This window comes from Scyliorhinus canicula, chromosome 11 (assembly GCF_902713615.1).
Source record: "Scyliorhinus canicula chromosome 11, sScyCan1.1, whole genome shotgun sequence".
NCBI classification, from domain to species: domain Eukaryota; kingdom Metazoa; phylum Chordata; class Chondrichthyes; order Carcharhiniformes; family Scyliorhinidae; genus Scyliorhinus; species Scyliorhinus canicula.
The window spans coordinates 157972063-157991281 of NC_052156.1; the positions used below are offsets into that span (position 1 = coordinate 157972063).

The 19219-nt window shown below is 46.4% G+C and overlaps 1 protein-coding gene across 6 annotated transcripts in view; it reads left to right on the forward strand.

Moving 5' to 3' along the window:
* usp6nl (USP6 N-terminal like) overlaps window positions 1-19219 on the forward strand; it is a 277494-nt gene that overhangs the window by 133112 nt on the left and 125163 nt on the right. The gene's annotated exons all lie outside the window — the stretch shown is intronic.

Consider the following 19219-nt stretch of genomic DNA (forward strand, 5'->3'; position numbering starts at 1 on the left):
TAGCTGTTAGTTAATAACTGATTTTGGGGTCTCGACCTCAAATGGAATTTTTCACCCACCCCGTATCTTTCAAAATCTGAAACTTCTCTTATCTGCCAGTACTTCTCTTTATATAACACACATAGGCTTTACATCCTTATTTGCATTGGCACAATTGACAAAGCCGTACCTCAAGAAATCATCTTCATACTTCTTTGTTCCCGAGTTCAGTTTCTTCTTTGTGGGCTGTGAACCAGAGATCCTGGAGCTCTGTACTGAGCTAGCACTGCTCTGTTCTGCTGTGGACTCTGCTGAGAAGCTCTCTCCAGCAGATTTAATTTGTGAAATCCTGTCCAGTAGGTACACTGCCTATTTGTGGCTCTTGCTGTCTCTTAGTTTAGGAAAGCAATCTATCTTCACAGACCTCTTGCCTTGCTTGACAGCAGCTGGAAAATGGAAGCAGCTCTCATAGAATTATAGAATTTACAGTACAGAAGGAGGTCATTCGGCCCATCGAGTCTGCACCGGCTCTTGGAAAGAGCACACTACCCAAGGTCAACACCTCCCCCTATCCCAGTAACCCCACCCAGCACAAAGGGCAATTTTGTACACTAAGGGCAATTTATCATGACCAATCCACCTAACCTGCACATCTTTGGACTGTGGGAGGAAACTGGAGCACCCAGAGGAAACCCACGCACACACGGGGAGGATGTGCAGACTCCGCACAGACAGTGACCCAAGCCGGAATTGAACCTGGGACCCTGGAGCTGTGAAGCCATTGTGCTATCCACAATGCTACCGTGCTGCCCCTCTCCTCCGTGTTTTGGCGCAAAAGCACTAACAGGGTGATTGACACCGTGTAGGTGCAGGGCACTGACCTGCTCACTGTTGCCGCTTCTGACCGGAAGACTGCACATCGCCTCATTTCTTTTGATTTAAAAGGCGCAGATGGAATCCCTGCAGAAGTACGAAATTGCGGCAGAGATGCACTCATGACCGGAATCCATCCACAAGTTTATCACCCTTGTCTGGAAGGAAGAGAGCATGCTGGATGATCTCTGCGATCCTTAGTTGTGACCATCTTTAAGAAAGGAGATGGGTCCAACTGCAAAGTACAGATGGATTTTCCTACTCTCTGCCACGGGAAAGGTCATTGCGAGAATACTCCTGAATAGCTTGCAACTGGCTGAAGAGCTCCGACCTGAGTTTCAGTGCGGCTTCCACCCATCACGAGGATCAATGGACATAATCTTCAGCGCGCGAAAAATACAAGAAAAGTACAGGGCGCAGTGTCAACCTCTCTACATGACCTTCTTCGATCATGCAAAGACCTTCGACTTTGCCAATCATGAAGGATTGTTGGGCAGCATCCTCAAATTCGGCTGCCCACTGAAATTCGCCACCATTCTCCATCTGCTTCACAATGGAGCATGCGGAGGCCAAGCAGAAACAGCAGAAAGAGCACAGGACCTAGAGCGTCCCACCCACCTCATCAAGCATCACCTGCCAAACCTGTCGCAGAGTCTGCGGATCCAGGATGGGATTATTCGGCCACTGCAGAACCCACCTCCATGGAGTGGAAGCAAGTCAGCCGCGACGCTGAGGGACTACCCAAGAAGATACCCCTGACTTGACTTGTGCCTTGTTGATGGTGGACATGCTTTGAGGTGGGAGATTGGGGGGTGCGTTTGGAGATGAGTTACTCGCTGCAGGATTCTGAGCGTCTGACCTGCTCTTCTGCCACAACATTGATATGGCTTGTCCAATTCAATGTCTAATCAATGGTAACCCGCAGGATGTTGATAGTTCTGCTTTGAAATTGTCCACTTCCATCCTGTTTCTATCGTTTCTCCCAAGTAGTGGTTACCATGAAGAAAACACACTCTGCATGCACATTACTGCATTGTGTAGAGAATATATTGGAGCTGATTTTCTTCATGTTTGTGAATTCTTTTTCTTATGCTTGTTGAACGTTTTTGGTTAACTTTCATTAGTCTGACAATGGTTCCTCTTAAAGGAGGATATAATACTTGCCACAATGCCAAATTCATCGGACAGCCTGGCTATACCAATCTCCAAGATTGCATGCTTCAAATTTGAACGTTTTGTTTTCAGACAAGTCATTATCTCTCACTCCTTGACTGTTTAGTAAAACAAAATATAAAAACAGCTTTCAGATTTACTTGCCACATCTGATACTTCCTCAGTCTGCCATTCACAGCAAACCCAAAAAACTTGACCCAAATCTTTCTGTGCATGGTTACTATTGTAAGGGTCCTTCTTGTTTAGCCCTGTCACTTTCCTTGTTTTCACTCTTTTATTTTTGCTGTTATATTTTTGATCCATGGATGATTTCTGAAAATGTCATTAAGGTAGCCTGCCATTTTAATTCAAGCAGGAGAAAATAGTGGCCCGTGCCTTTAATTCAAATTGAAGGATCCTGAAGCTGTGCTAATTTAAATTGTGGACCGGCACCAATTACGGAGATGGCTGGGACTTGGTTTCATTGATTTGCTGTTGGCCAATGAATTGACCCAAACGCTGTGTTCTGCCCGGTAACAGGTAGTGATTGAATATTATCCGTCTGGAATGTTTTCAGAGCTACGAGGTTCTATTTTGCTTTCACTTTTGTTTTCGGCAGCACAACGGTACACGATGCAGCTAAATCCTCTCCAGAAAACTGTTGCTGGCCCTCAACACACAAGATCCAGCTAATACACTCTGCAAAATGTCTCTGGGTGTTGGTTTCCTGAAAACAGAGCCTGCAGGCAGGCCATGAAATGAGGGCGAACTCTGATGAAACAGGGACTCTCTCCAGTAAAATGGAGAGTACAGGCTGCAACACGAGGACTGTGATTTTACAAGCTTACTAATGAGCAAGCCTGCAAGGACCCATCATCTGAAGCAAAGACTTTTTCTCTTTCATTTGCGTTCCCCCACCCCCCCTTTTTTCACCCTCTGTGTTTGTCTGTCTTGTGTATGTGCGCAGAGGGTGGTGCGGCAAGTTACAGCAGGAGTTGGGTACCTATTAATATTTAACCAACTGTACTTGCTGCTTATTTCGCCATTAATTTGTTGTAAATAAACAGCAATAGTGTTTCAACTTACAAACCTGGTGACTGTAATTATTGGGCAGCCAAGGGCCAAAGATTTCAGGATTGTTTTTAAAAAAAAAGTATTTTATTGAATTTGTAACAAACCAAATCCGCAATAGCAACATGTTTAAAAAAACATTTATAAAGTACAATAGTAGAATAGAGAAAAAGCCCTGCAAAGAACAAATTCAAGTTACAATACAGTTACACAACTTGTCATGTTTTTAGTGACACCCTAAAGACCACCACTAATGGGCATGGCATCACCCTGACCCCTTTGGCCTCCGACTTGTTCTCAAAGAAGGCAGTCCAAAACATAGTCAGCCATGGGCATGACCAGAACATGTTGGAGTGGTTGGCCATATCCCCCTGACATCGCTCACATTTGCCTTCCACTTCCAGGAAGAACCTGCTCATCCGTGTCCTGATCCAACGTGGCCTGTATACGGCCTTCTGTGCCAGGCTCTGTGTTGTGCAAGAGGTGGTGGAGTTCATCCTGTGTAGTATCTCACATCTTGATGCCCAGTTCTTGCTCTCATCTCTCTTGCGTTTCGTTAAGTGGGGCCCTTAACACCTCCAGCAATCTTCCGATATGCTCGCACATTTTCTGTCCCCAAATTCGTCCTGCCCTAACAGTCTGTCCAGCAGGGTGTGTCCGAGTAGCTGGGGGAATGGTAGGATACCATGCGCAGAAAGTCCTGTATTTGAAGATACCCGAGCTCGTTTCCATTCAGGAGCTGGACATTCTCCGTCAATTCCCTCAAGGCTGCCGCTGTGCCATCTACGTACAGGTCCCTTGCCTTCAAACTCCCTTCTTTAGGCTTTATACGTGATGCCCTCCTTGGCCTGGATGAACTTCTTGTTCTTGCATATAGGAGCCGCGATGTACGTGACTAAGTTTAAAGTGGTGTCGGAGCTGGTTCCAAGTTCTTCGTGTTGCTGCAACCACTGGGCTTGTCAAATACTGGGAATGGGAGTGGGGCGGTGGCCAGTGCCCACAAGAACGCCCATTCATCTGCACCCATTCTGCCCCCCCCCCCCCCCCCCCCCCCTCCCCTCTTCCAGCCAACTGCGCACCTTTTTCTACATTCGCTACCCAGTAGTAGAACAGAAGATTCAGCAGTGCTAAGCCCCCTGAGCGCCGCATTTTGTCTCGGATAATTTTGTCGACCCTGGGCTTCTTTTTCGTCTTCGCAAAGTCTGAGATTAGTTTGTCTACCCTGGTGAAGAAGGATTTGGGGATTAAGATCGGGAATTACCTAAAAATGAAGAGGAACCCTGGCAAGACATTGATTTTATTGTCTGCACTCTCCACGCTCGGGAGAGCAGGAGGGAGGCCCACCTCCAGAAGTCCCCTTTTACCTCCACCAGGGGCTAGCTAGGTCCAACTTGTGGAGACGGGCTCAGTTGTGGGCTATCTGGATCCCACTAGGCCACAGGAGGAAGCCCTTGCTTGCCATTTAGTTCACCACCTTGTTCTCATGCCCACCTATCTTGTCCTCTGCCTGCAACAGTTTTCCAATGAGATTCAATGCAGCCATAAGGAACACCACATCACCTAACAATTAGGCACTTTACAGCCTTCTGGGCTCAACATTGAGTTTAATTTCAGCCTATGAACTCTGTCCCCCATTTTGATTTTTTTTTGCTGTTTTGCTGTGTGCCATTTTGAATCATGTTATCCTTTTTTGCCCTTGGATAGAGCTGTTTATAATTCTGGAATTTATACTCCCCTATCTTTGCTGCATTGCTATAACCACTACCACTTCCTATACCTGTTGTTCCACGTTATTTTTGTTATTACATCTCTCTTGCTCTCTACCTTATCCCAGACATTTCCTTTTGTTCTCCCCCTCCTCCTTTCAACAGCACATCACATGTCGAGTCGACAATCCTTCAGTTCTGATGACAAGTTACTGTTGGTTCTGTTTCTTTTGCCACAGAGAAAACCCATCCAAAGATATGCATGTTAGCTGGGGTTACGTGGATAGGGCGGGTGAGTGGGCCTCGGGAGGGTGCTTCTTAGAGGGTTGGTGCAGACTCAATGGGTTGAATGGCCACCTCCTGCCCTGGAAAGATTCTTTGGAGTTCTGTGGAGATGCTGACAGGCTTACTGAGTATTTACAGAACTTTGTTTCTTGTTTCAGTGTTCCTGCATGTGGAGTATTTTACTTGTATTGAAGGCACTGAGTTTGGATGATATTTCTTTTGCAATTGCTTCAGATTTTTCCTGGCTATCACTATAGAAACCTAAGAGTAAATGCTGGGGGAATCCTACCTCATAATTGAAATACCTCAACTTCGGGGAAACACTTTGGCAGCTGATTTTTAAAATACTGTTGCAAAGAAGAAAAATATTTGGTAACTGATGTCTAAAATACTATTGCAATTCTGCTTTAGTGTGATCCAAGTGCTTCTCCCCAGAAAATGGCATCATAATGTTCTCACTCATATGTTTTCCCACATATCGGGATTCTTGCCACACAAGACAAACACCAGATTTTTTTAATCAACTTGTAAACTGCATTCCATACCCTGGTAGTGTCTCATAGCATGTTAGATGTCATGAGCTTCAAGAGCTCTTGAAGCTGCTCAGGTTTTCGCGAGCTTCAAGTTTTTAGGTGTCCAGATGACCAACAATCTGTCCTGGTCCCCCCCATGCCCACACTATAGTTAAGAAAGCCCACCAGTGACTCTACTTTCTCAGAAGACTAATGAAATTCCTGTCAGCTACGACTCTCACCAACTTTTACAGATGCACCATAGAAAGCATTCTTTCTGGTTGCATCACAGCTTGGTATGGTTCCTGCTCTGTCCAAGACCGCAGGAAACTACAAAAGGTCATTAGTGTAGCCCAATCCATCGCGCAAATCAGCCTCCCATCCATTGACTCCCGTCTATAATTCCCGCTGCCTCGGAAAGGCAACCAGCAAAATTAAGGAACCCACGCACCCCGGACATACTCTCTTCCACCTTCTTCTATCACGAAAAAGATACAAAAGTTTGAGATCACGTACTGCCATCAGACTTTTGAATTGGCCTACCTCGTTTTAAGTTGGTCTTTTCTCTACACCCTAGCTATGACTGTAACATTACATTCTGTAGTCTCTCCTTCCTTCCCTATGCACGGTATGTGTTGGCTGCATAGCATGCAAGAAGCAGTACTTTTCATTGTATACTAATACATGTGACAATAAATCAAATCAAAGACTTTACAAAGTTCAGCAACAGTCACTTTATTGTTTTGAGGCAATGCAAGTGATTTAAAAGAAGTATTCAGTGGAGATGTTCCCCGCAATTTAGAATGTTAAATTTGCACTTTTCTGACAAAACATGGCGATTTGCATCTCCCTTTCCTTGGTGGATGATATTGATATCACAGTTCAGAATACACAATTACTTTTCTTGCTATGAAATTACATTCTTTTAACCATTCTGGTTTGAACTTTCTTTTCGGCATTTCGAATTGGTAAATGGTGTGGTGTCAGGGCCTAGATGACCTGCTAATTATTTGGAATGATTCACGTTGGTATTAATCAATGATGCTGGTAGGTCACATAAATATTAAGAGCAGCATCATAAGACACAACAGGTCCCTTGGGACCTTTTCTCGCAGGCTCTCACCAACTTTTTTTTTCTTTCTCAAATGTCGCCTTTACTGGCTAGCCCAGCATTTATTGTCCATCCCTTGAGAAGGTGATGGTGAGTTGCCTTCCTGAACTGCTGTGCTTTGGTGGTGGAGGGAGTGGATGTTGAAGGTTGTGGATGGGATGCTAAACAAGTGATTGCTTTGTTCTGGATGGTGCCAAGACTCTTGAATGTTTGAACTGCACTTGCCCAGGCAAGTGCAGAGTATTCCATCATAATCTTGACTTGTATGGTAGATGGATGAAAGGCTTTGACGCTGAGTAGCACCACTGCTGACTGAGTCCTGAATGGAATGCTGCATCAAAATGCTCGTCTCAATCTGTGGCACGTGGTAAGGGAACCAACAAGAGGGAAAACCCTCTTTGACCTCATCCTCACCATTCTACCTTTGCAGATGCATCTGTCCATGTTTGGAGTAACCATTGCACGTACCTTGTGGGGACAAAGTCCCATCACATTGACGGCACTCTGTATCGTGTTATGTTGCCGCACCATTGTGCTACATAAAATAGATTTTGAACAGGTTGAGTAACTCAAAACTAGACATCCATGAGACCATCAACAACAGCAGAATTGTATGCTAGAATAATGTGGAACCTTGTGGCCTGTCATTTTCCTCACTCTACCATAACGATTAAACGACAATTGACAGGGCAGCATGGCGGCACAGTGGTTAGCACTGCTGCCTCACAGTGCCGAGGTCCCAGGTTCGATCCCGGCTCTGGTCACTGTCCGTGTAGAGTTTGCACATTCTCCCCATTTTGCGTGGGTCCCCCCCCCCCCCCCAATATCCAAAGATGTGCAGGGTAGGTGGATTGGCCATGCTAAATTGCCCCTTAATTGGAAAAAATGAATTGGGGACGCTAAATTTATTTTAAAAAACAACAACCGACAAGGGTTTCATAGTCATCGTAACCGAAACTTTCATTCCAGGTTTATTATTTTAATTTAAATTCCACCAACTACCATGGGTCCCCAGAGCATTAGACAGGGCCAAGTTGAGAGGTGCCCATGCCGTTGATTCTCCTCAATGATTTCATGGCTGACATTTATCATCTGAGGCTGGATGAGTGTCCAGTACAAAGCTGGATGATTGGCCACCCTGAGAATGTGTTTCTGTTGGTAGGGGAATCAAGAACTAGAAGCTACAGATTTCGTGTGAATGGCAAAAGAACCCAAGTCAAAATGGCAAAACCTTCTGCAGTCAGTGGTTCAGATCTGGAATGCTGCATCAAAATGTGGCCGAGTCAGATTCGACCAAGGCTTTCACAAGGGAGTTGGATAATTATGTGAAGAGGAAACAATTTGCAAAGCTAAGGGGAAAAGGCAGGGATGTGGCCTTTGTTGTGTTGCTCTTGCAGAGACTATGCTTGGTCACAAAGCCGGAATGCCTTCTTGTGTTCAGTAACCATTCTGTAGGTAAGGAACCAATCAAGTTGAAATATTTATACACAGGAAACCAGGAAGTGATAAACACTTAATATCCTTCAGTTTTGATTTACATTTTCAGATAGTGAATTAAATGATTGGTTGGATTAAGGTGGAAACCAAAGAAAAGATTAAAAAGTAAAGATTTTGTTACAATCTTATTTTTATCATTATAAAGATCTTTTGACAATCCACAAACATGGGGCCAGTGAAGGTGTTTAGCGTTAAATTTCCAAGTTAGATGCCATTAAAAATCCAGGTCAAAAGGCATAACTTTTTCATGGGTTTTTACAGTGAAAAGTGGAAGTTTTTGTTAAATCGTGAGATCAGTGGCATATGCAGTCTGTGGGAAACTCTACAGAGCCGCCACCATATGGAGAAGGGTAAGAGCCACTGACAAGTTTTGAATTTAGATGTTTTTCCATACACATGTGGACTCTTAAGTTGTCAGTTTTAATGGAGAAATGATGGAACATGCTGCCAGTTTTGCAATCTTTACCATAACAAAATTCTGAGAGTGTCTCTTGAGTGACAACCATGAGCTTTAAAAGTACTTGCTCCTACGTTTCCCAACAGAAGCGCTAGCATTGTTACGGCCTTTGCATTACTGACCAGAATTGTAATGAATAATATGATGTACCTCCAGGAAACCTCCAACAGTACTGCAATTAGTCTATTCTTTTCATAATCTTACACTGAACAAACTTTCTCAACTTTGAAAGAAAAGGCTGACAATTGTGTTATTTACCCCTCAGGCATGTTTAAAAGTAATGGGACCATTAATAGCAGTCCTACAAAATTGGATTTAATTCAGGAAATATCTTTGTTTGCAATCAAAATACTGATGTGCTCCATGCACCAGTATTCTTGCCAAATGGTGAAAGTAGGCTTCTGAATTGTTTGCTTCTAATGCAGGGTTTGAAAAAAGTGCATTTCAGTGGCATTGCACTAAATGTCTTACTCATTGATAGGATTACAAAAAATATTGGTTGCTCCCAACTCTGTATACTTCAGCCTTGGAACTTGCACCAGCTCCACATTAGTGAAGGAAAAGTAGCAAACCAGTGTTCAGTCAAAGAAAGCTGGCTGGGGACCAGGTTAGGCCACGTTATTGTTCATTTGTAGATTGCCGTTGGTACTCCTCAGGGTAGTGTCCTGGGCCCAACCATCTTCAGCTACTTCATCAATTACCTCCCTTCCATCATAAGGTCAGAAGTGGGAATGTTTGCAGATGACCATTCGTGACACCTCAGATAATGAAGCAGTCCATGTCCAAATGCAGCAAGACCTGGAGAATATCCAGGCTTAACACTGGCACACGACAAGTTACATTCATGCTACACAAGTGCCAGGCAATGATCATCTCCTACAAAAGAGGATCTAACCTCCGCCCCTTGACATTCAATGGCATTACCATCGTTGATTCCCCACAATCAACTTCCTGGGGGGCTCCCATTGATCAGAAACTGAACTGGAATAGCCACATTAACACTGGCTCCCAGGGCAGGTCAAAGATTAGGAATCCTACGGCGAATAACTCACCTCCTGACCCCCCAAAGCCTGTCCACCATCTACAAGGTACAAGTCAGGAGTCAGAGCAAAACTCTCCACTTGCCAGGATGAGTGCAGCTCCAACAACACTCAAGAGGCTCAACACCATCCAGGATAAAGCCCTCTTTATTGCTCCACGTTTCACAAACATTCAAACCTTCCACCACCGACGAACCATGTACAGGATGCACTGCAGTAACTCACCAAGGTTCCTTAGACAACACCTTCCAAACCGCGGCCACTACTATCTAGAAGGACAAGAGCAGCAGATACCTGGGAACCACACCACCTGGAGGTTCCCCTCCAAGTCACTCACCACCCCGACTTGGAAATATATCTCTGTTCCTTCACTGTCGCTAGGGCAACATCCTGGAACTCCCTCCCTAATAGCACAGTGGGTGTACCTACATCTTAAGGACTGCAGTGGTTCAAGAAGGCAACTCACCACCACCTTCTGAAGGGCAAGTAGGGTTGGGCAATAAATGCTGGCCTAACCAGCAACGCCCATATCCCGTAAATTAATTAAAGAAAAAAGGGAAATACCGGTCATTGACACTGGGGTCCAAGGGCTTCAACAAGCTGAGAAACAAAATTGCTCACGATGGCCTCCACAGTGAGATTAAAAAGCTGTTACTGAGAAAGTTGCAGAAATGTATGAAGTCTCTTTGCAAATGCAGATTACCAAATAACAATTAAATTGAGAGACTCACTGATCGTATCATTTCTGTGGAACAATCAAATTGTTTAAAGGCAACAATGACTCACTGGGCACGCGGGTGGCCCCGAGAGGACAAAACAAGTTTATAAATAAGCAAGATAGATCGAACCAGTCAATATGAGTCTGAACTTCAAGACTGATAGTACTGTTTCAGGCTAAACCTCCCCCATAATGGTCATCAACTTTTGGGATTTAAATTTCTGAATTAAATACCTTTATTTCATTAGGTAACTGATATATTTGATCAAGCCAAGGGTGGATTGATCGAGCCCCAGGTTGATGGGTAGGGTGCAAATGGCAAGGGAGCTGGGGGGGGAGGGGGGGGGGGGGGGTTTATGGAGAGGATGGGTATGGTGGATCCATGGTGCTTTCAGAACCCAGGGGGAAGGGAGTATTCCTTTTCACACGTCTATAAGGTATAATCGAGGATTGATTACTTTGTAGTGAGTCGGGAGATTTTGGTTGGGGTGGAGGGGGCAAAGTATGCAGGGATAGTTATCTCCATGCACCCACTGGCTAGATATTCGGTTTAGTACGGGATGAGAGCAGAGGCCGGGGTGAAGGTTTGACCCGGGGTTGTTGGCGGATGGAGGTTTTTGTGATAAGGTGCGGTTGGCAATTAGGGATTGTGTGGAATTCAATCAGAATGGGGAGGTGTCGGCGGGCATTTTTTGGGAAGCACTGAAGGCAGTGGTCCGGGAAGAAATTATCTCATTTACGGTTCGTGCGAATCAGGAAAGGAGGGCGGAACATGACCGTCTAATCAGCGAGATAGTGGAGGTGGACAGGGAATATCCGAGGGTGCCCACCGTGGAGGGATTGGCGAGGAGGAAAAAGTTGCAGGGGCAATTTGACAGGCTGACAACGGGGAGGGCGGTAGGGCAACTGCGTAGGGCAAGAGGGGTGCAATACGAGCTTGGGGAGAAGGCGAGCAGCATGCTGGTGCACCAGCTGCGGAGGCAGGCTGCGTCCAGGGAAATATTGAAGATTCGCACTAGGGGTGGGAATGTGGTGTCAGAGCCAGGGAAGATAAATGAGGCATTTGAGAATATTACCAGGGACTTTGAGGCAGACCCCAGAGGAGAGGAGGGGGACATGGGGTGGTTTCTGGACGAGCTGGAATTTTCCCAGGTGGAGAAAGCAAAGAGGCAGGTGTTGGAGGAGCCCCTGGGGCTGCGGAAGGTGCTGGATAGCATCAGGGGTATGAAATCGGGGAAGGCCCCTGGGCTGGACGGGTACCCGGCAGAATTGTATAAGGAATTTCCAGTGGACCTGGCACCACATCTGTTGGGGGCGTTTAATGAAGCACTGGAGAAGGGGGAATTGCTGGAGACGATGAAGCAGGCAGCAATCACACTAATCCCAAAAAAAGAGAAGGATCTAGTGAAATGTGGGTCGTATAGACCCATATCACTATTGAACACGGATGTGAAAGTATTGGCTCAGTTGTTGGCGGGGAGGATGGAGGATTGTGCCCCGGGGGTGGTTGCAGAAGATCAAACAGGCTTTGTGAAGGGCAGGCAGCTCGCGAGTAATTTAAGATTGCTGTTGAATGTGGTGATGAATCCGTCGAGAGCTCTGGTACCGGGGGTGGCGGTATCCATGGACGCGGAGCAATCATTTGATCAGGTGGAGTGGCGGTACTTGTTCGAAGTTTTGGGAAGGTTTGGGTTTGGGCTGAGATTTGTGGCATGGGTGTGGTTGCTGTAGGTGGCACCAAGAGCGAGGGTGAGGACAAATGATATGAGCTCACAAAGTTTTGACTTACACAGGGGTACGAGGCAGGGGTGCCCGTTGTCGCCGCTGCTGTTTGAGCTGGCCATATAGCCACTGGTGATGGCTCTCAGTGGGTCGGCAGAGTGGCAGGGGATAATGAGGGGAGAGAGGGAGCATGCCGATGACCTCCTGCTGTATGTTTCGGATCCGTTATAGAGTATGGGAAGGATTATGGGCCTCTTGGGAGGTTTGGAGGATTCTCGGGATACAAGCTGAATGTAGGGAAAAGCAAGGTATTCCCGGTGAATGAGCTGGCACAGCGGGCTAATTTAGGGGGGTTGCCATTTACGGCAGCGAGGGATAGGTTTAGGTACTTGGGGATTCAGGTCGTGAGGGAATGGACGGGTCTTCATAAGTGGAACTTAACAAAGCTGGTGGAGGAGACCAGGGAGGATCTTAAGAGGTGGGATACACTGCACTTAACGTGGGTGGGGAGGGTCTAAGTGGTGAAAATGAATATTCTGCCGAGGTTCTTGTTTATCTTTCAGGCTCTCCCGATCTTTATATCAAAGGCCTTCTTTTTTCGGAAAGTGGACACAATCATCTCTGACTTTGTATGGGCGGGAAAGGTGCCGAGGGTGGGGAGGACCCTGCTCCAGAGGCAGCAGGGGGGTTGGCATTGTCAAACTTGCTTCATTAGTATTGGGTGACGAATGTTGACAAATTGCGGCAGTAGTGGGAAGGAGAAGGGGTAGAGTGGGTTAGGATGGAGGAGGAATCTAATAAGGGGTCTAGTTTGAGGGCTATGGTGACGGCAGCATTGCCAATGGGTCCGAGTAGGTATTCGGGGAGCCCAGTGGTGCAGTTCACGGTGAAGATATGGAATCAACTGAGGAGGCATTTTAGGGTGGAAGGGATGTCGGTGCTAACGCCGCTGTGTCAGAATCATGGGTTTGAGCCAGGGTGGATGGATAGTGTATACAGGAGGTGGAGGGAAGTGGGGCTGGTCAAGGTGAGGATTTGTATTTGGAGGAAGGGTTCGCCAGTCTGGAGAGGGCAGAGCTGCCAAGGGGTAGCAAGTTCAGGTATCTACAGGTTAGGGACTTTGCATGAAAAGTCTGGAAGGGGTTCCCTAGATTGCCGGGATACACCCTGCTGGAGCCACTGCTGCTTCCGAATGTGGAAGGGAGGGGAAGAATTGGGGATATATACAAGTGGCTGGGGGAGCTGGGAAGCGGAGTTGGGAATGGAGATTAATTGGGGAGTATGGAGTGAGGCACTACGAAGCGTAAACAGGATCTCCTCTTGTGCAAGGATGAGCCTGATACAGTTTAAGGTGGTCCACAGGGTGCATATGACTCGGGCGAGAATGAGTGGGTTCTTTCAGGGGGTAGCAGATGAGTGTGAGAGGTGTGGGCAGGGGCCAGCGAATCATGTGCACACGTTTTGGGGTTGTGAAAAATTGGGAAGATTCTGGGCAGGAGTGTTCGCGGTCTTAGCCAGGATATTGGAGGAGGGAGTGGACCCAGACCCTTTGGTGGCGATATTTGGGGTTTCAGAGAAGCCGCAGCTCATGGAGAGGAGGAAGGCTGATGTCATGGCCTTCGCCTCTCTGATTGCATGGTGACGAATTTTGCTGGAGTGGCGGTCAGCATCTCCACCGGGAGTAGCAGCATGGTTGGGTGACCTGTACGACTTCCTGCGTTTAGAGAAGATAAAGTATTAAGGGGCTCAGCAGGGGAGTTCGAGAAAAGGTGGGGGATGTTTGTGACCGTGTTTGACTAGCTGTTCGTCACGGTGGGTGGGATATATATATTTGATCAAAGGTCATCGATTATATACAACATATCATTTCAAACGTAATGAACGAAACAAAATTCAGAATTATATACAAGATTGACAGTGAAAAAAGCATGATGGAAAAATGAAAAGGGACATGGGGTGGATCCTCTGGTCCCCTGGCCACATGTTTCTTGGTGGCGTGCCATTCACCGGCGGCGGGATTCTCTCTTACCCGCCACTTGTCAATGGGATTTCCCATTGAAACCACCCCATGCTGTTGGGGTGCGCTGCCGTTGGGAACAGGGAATCCCAATGGCTGGAGAATTCCATCCCACATGTACTGTACTAAATGCTACAATGTAAAGGACATGCAGGACCATTAAGACCTGGGAGTACACATAGGTGGCAAGGTAAGTTGAGAAAAACATATAGGATCCTTGGCTTTCTTAATAGAGACGTAAGAGTGCAAAAGCAAGGAAATTGAGCGAAACCTTAGGGGGGTGGGATGCAGGTAGGCCCCAGCTACAGTTCCGGATACCCCATTTTGGAGGGGGGGTGGGGAGGGGGGAGAAATATCACCATTTGAAGAGGGTGCAGCAGAGGAAAATACTTGTGTATAGGGCTGCAGAAAGGAGTGGGTGGCTAGGCAAGGGTTGGTCAACTCATACTGAAGGTGGAAATTAGAGCTGGAAAACTTGCCATTTAAGCTGGCCCAAACCAAATTCCGATACCTGGGGATCCAATTTGCCCACGACTGGACACTGATCCATAAATGGAACCTGTCAAGTCTGATGGAGTAGGTAAAGAGAGACTGACAGAGCTGGGACTCATTCCCGCCTCCCTGGCAGGGAGAGTGCAGATGATCAAGATGAACTGTTGCCAGATTCGTCTTCCTATTCAAATCCCTTCTGATTCTCATTCCCAAGGCCTTCTTTACTAAACTGGTCAAATCATGGTGTTTGTGGGGCGAGGGACATGGTTCCCTTCCAAAAGCTGCAATTCTACCATCGGGCAGCCACCGCAGAGAGTGTGTACGGGGCTGGGTCGGAGAGCTGGGAGTGGAATGGGGAAAAACGAAGGAGAGTTCCTGCATGGGAGCATCACTCCGGGCGCTGGCCACAGCCCCACTCTCATTCCTGCCAGCCAAATACTCAAGGAGCCCAGTGGTGGTGGCCACATTGAGAACAGTGTGGAACCAGTTCAGGCACCACTTCAGACTGAGAGCAATGTATGCCATGGCCTTCATCTGTAAGAACCATAAATTCCCCTGGAGACACTAGACGCCACCTTTAAATGGCGGAGACAGGAGGGGGCCTGACATTCGGGGACCTATACATTGATGACAGGTTAGTTGGGCAGCACGGTAGCACAAGTGGATAGCACTGTGGCTTCACAGCACCAGGGTCCCAGGTTCGACTCCCCGCTGGGTCACTGTCTGTGCGGAGTCTTCACGTTCTCCTCGTGTCTGCGTGTGTTTCCTCCGGGTGCTCCGGTTTCCTTCCACAGTCCAAAGACGTGCAGGTTAGATGGATTGGCTGTGATAATTGCCCTTGGTGACCAAAAAGGTTAGGAGTGGTTATTGGATTACGGGGATAGGGTGGAAGTGAAGGCTTAAGTGGGTCGGTGCAGACTCGATGGGCTGAATGGCCTCCTTCTGCACTGTATGTTCTAGTGACCTCGGGGAACTGACGGACAAACTTCAACTCCTGAAAGGGAATGACTTGCAATACATGCAGCTACAGAACCGTAAGGAGACAACAACCTTCCCCTGACTACCCGGGCACTCCCTACTGAACAGACTACTGATAGCGGGCGAACTAGGGAACAGCAACTGTGCGGACTTGCAGACGACCACTGGAAGAAGTATGCTCACCACTGGACGCAACACTGGAAAAATAGGTGGAAGAGGTAGGCAAAGAGATAGGGGAGGACTCTGGAGTGAAGCACTGCACAGGATGAACTTCACCTCCTCATGCGCATGACTGAATGTAACGCAGCTGAGTGCACAGGGCTCACCTGCCAAGAACACGTATGAGTATGGTATTTCCAGAGATGGAGGATAAATGTGAATGGTACAAAGGAGGCCCAGTCAAACACACCCTCATGTTCTGGTCCTGTCCCAGACTGATCATTTACTGGACTGCCTCCTGTAAGGCCATGCCCAGGGTTGTGGGAGTGAGGATAGAGCCGTGCCCACTTGTGGTGGTCTCAAGATGATCTCGGAACAACCAGAATTGTTAATGGTGAGAGGGGCAAGCGCCCTAACCTTTGCATCTCTTCTGGCAACCAAAGGGGAAGGGGAAAACTGCCAGCAGAATGAGGAAACTAGAACTGGCTGGCACGGTAGCACAAGGGATTAGCACTGCTGCTTCACAGCGCCAAGGACCCAAGCTTGATTCCCGGCTTGGGTCACTGTCTCTGTGAAATCTCCATGTTCTCCCCATGTCAGCATGTGTTTCCTCCTGGTGCTCTGGTTTCCTCCCACAAGTCTGAAAAGATGTGCTTGTTAGGTGAATTGGACATTCTGAACTCTTCCTTGGTGTACCCGAACAGGTGCCGGAATGTGGTGACTCGGGGCTTTTCACAGTAACTTCATCGCAGTGTTAATGTAAGCCTACTTGTGACACTAATAAAGATTATTATTACTGGCAATGGAATTTGAAAATGGGGAGGAGGGGGGAATAAAGGATGGGGAGGGGGGGCAGGGAATAACAACCAGGCGCAATGCAAATAAGGCAGGGCAGCCCGAGGGAATAAACGGCAAATAAATACACACGTGAACGATCTAGCCAGAAATACGCCCAGGTGGCACCAAATTCGCGCCCTTGGTATGTTCTAATACCAGGTGACGACACACACAGCATTGGAACGGCACAGAGGGAGTGTCCGAGGTTGGGGATGCCAAAACCAGGGTCCCAACAATAATACTTATGAACCCACTATATAATATATATAATACACACATTTTGTCAAAATCTGTTGCTGTTTAATGTTCTCGGCAATTTAACTATGAAATGCCAACCAATGAAAATTATCTTAAAATAATATTAAGAGGAGAGGAGATTCAAAGGAGGTGTTCAAGATCATGATGTTTTGATAAAGTTTACAGTGGTAGAAGTTCCAAAATCAAATTACACAGATTTACAGTGATTGCCAGAGACAGCATCAGGAAACACCTTTTACATATCAGGTCATGGTCTGGAAGAGACAGTTGAAACAGTGAAGGAAGCAATTTTACCAGTAACGTTCAAAAATAAATTGAATACCTGAAGGAATAATTTATGTTGTTATGGTGAAAGAACACCATAAGAATGGGCAGCAGTGTAGCACAGCTGCTAGCACAGTTGCTTCACCGCTCCAATGCCCCAGGTTCGATTCCGGCTTGGGTCACTGTCTGTGTGGAGTCTGCACGTTCTCCCAGTGTCTGCATGGATTTCCTCTGGGTGCTCCGGTTTCCTCCCACAGTCCAAAGATGTGCAGGCTAGATGGATGGATCATAATAAATTGCCGTTAGTGTCCAAAAAGGATAGGTGGGGTTACTGGGTTACATGGGTGGAGGTGTGGGCTGAAGTATGGTGCTCATTCCAAGGGCCGGTGCAAACTCGAATGGGCCAAATGGCCTCCTTCTGCACTGTAAATTCTATGAGTGGAATTATTTGGACAGCTGTACCTGAGTCAACTCGGGGCCTCTTGTGCAATTTGAGGTTACAATATATTTAAGTGAAGACTTTATTCAGGTTAAAGATCACAAAAGTACATTCTATGGATCATTTGTGAAGATATTTCTTGGGAAGTTAAATTACATTTTACAACAATGTAGTCGAATAGATTGTTATATTTTCCACCCAAGCAAACGTGGCAAACAATTTCAGTTGCTGATTGGATCCACTTGAGTAAGTGTGCTTTCGAAAATGGTATTAAAAAGATCTATTTGTCCCTTGGATGAGATAGCAATCTTTGTGAATCTTGAAGTCATATCACTTGGTAAAATGAAAACATTGATTCTTTGGAATTAGCCAGGTTGATATGTTACTTGGTGCTGTCCCTGTCTTGCATTCCTTCACTCTTCATTGATCCAGGGTTGCCCTGATGTGATGGTAATGGTGGAGTGGGGGGTATACTAGGCCATGAGTTGCTAGATCTGATAAAAAATCTCTCCTATTTAGCACAGTGGATTGTGCAGTTGTCCACAAGGATTGTGCAGTCGTCACTCCGACAAATACTGTCATGGACAGGTGCATCTGTAATAGGTAGATTTGAGGGTGAGGCCAAGTGGGTTCTTTCTTCTTGGTTCCCAGTCCACCTAGGCAGTTCAGAGTCAATCACATGGCTATGGGCCTGGAGTTGCATGCAAAGCTGTTTTCCTTCCCAAAACAGCAATAGTGAACCGGATGGATTTTTATGACAATCGCTAGTGGTTTCACGGCCACTATTACCAAGACCTAGCCCTTTAAGTTCAGATTTATTTGGTTAGATTTAAAACTGTGTCCCAAGTGTATTTGTCTGGGTCACTGGGTTGCTAGTCTGGTGACATTACCACTATGCCATCACTTCCCCTGTTTAAAGTCAAGGAAGATGTATGTTTTAGGAAGAAAGTCAGACTATTTGGATTGCCCTAGCAAACAAAAAGACAAAAATGCAATTGGCTGAATGGTTTCTTGTGCCACAAAGTACTGTAGTTCCACGGGACCAAGCACTGTTCTGCTCTTTTACCTTTGTGCCAACGTATGCATACTTATAGCAGAGGTCAGTAGCCCACACTGCGAATGGGAAGACTGGAAGATTTTATTTGGCATAGTTTTTTTTTTTATAAATTTAGATTAGCCAATTATTTTTTCCAATTAAGGGGCAATTTAGCGTGGCCAATCCACCTACTCTGCACATTTTTGGGTTGTGGGGGCGAAACCCACGCAGACACGGGGAGAACGTGCAAACTCCACACGGACAGTGACCCAGAGCCGGGATCGAACCTGGGACCTCAGCGCCGTGAGGCGGTTGTGCTAACCACTAGGCCACCGTGCTGCCCTATTTGGCATAGTTTTAGGGCTGAGCTAAACTGTAGCTCATCATTCTTTGCCCTCCTTTCATATGTAAAATGTTAAAACAGGAACATGTGCCATTTGTGGACCACTTATCTTTTGAATCACAAGAGAATTGAAGAGAAAAATACCTTGGTTTTGGTACTAAGTTGAATGTGCAATAAATTAATAGATGCATTAAAGAAGAAGCAGCTGGCTTTATCAGCACAAATTTGAATGCATCAAAACTAAACCACTTTATTGATTACCATGTCTGTTCA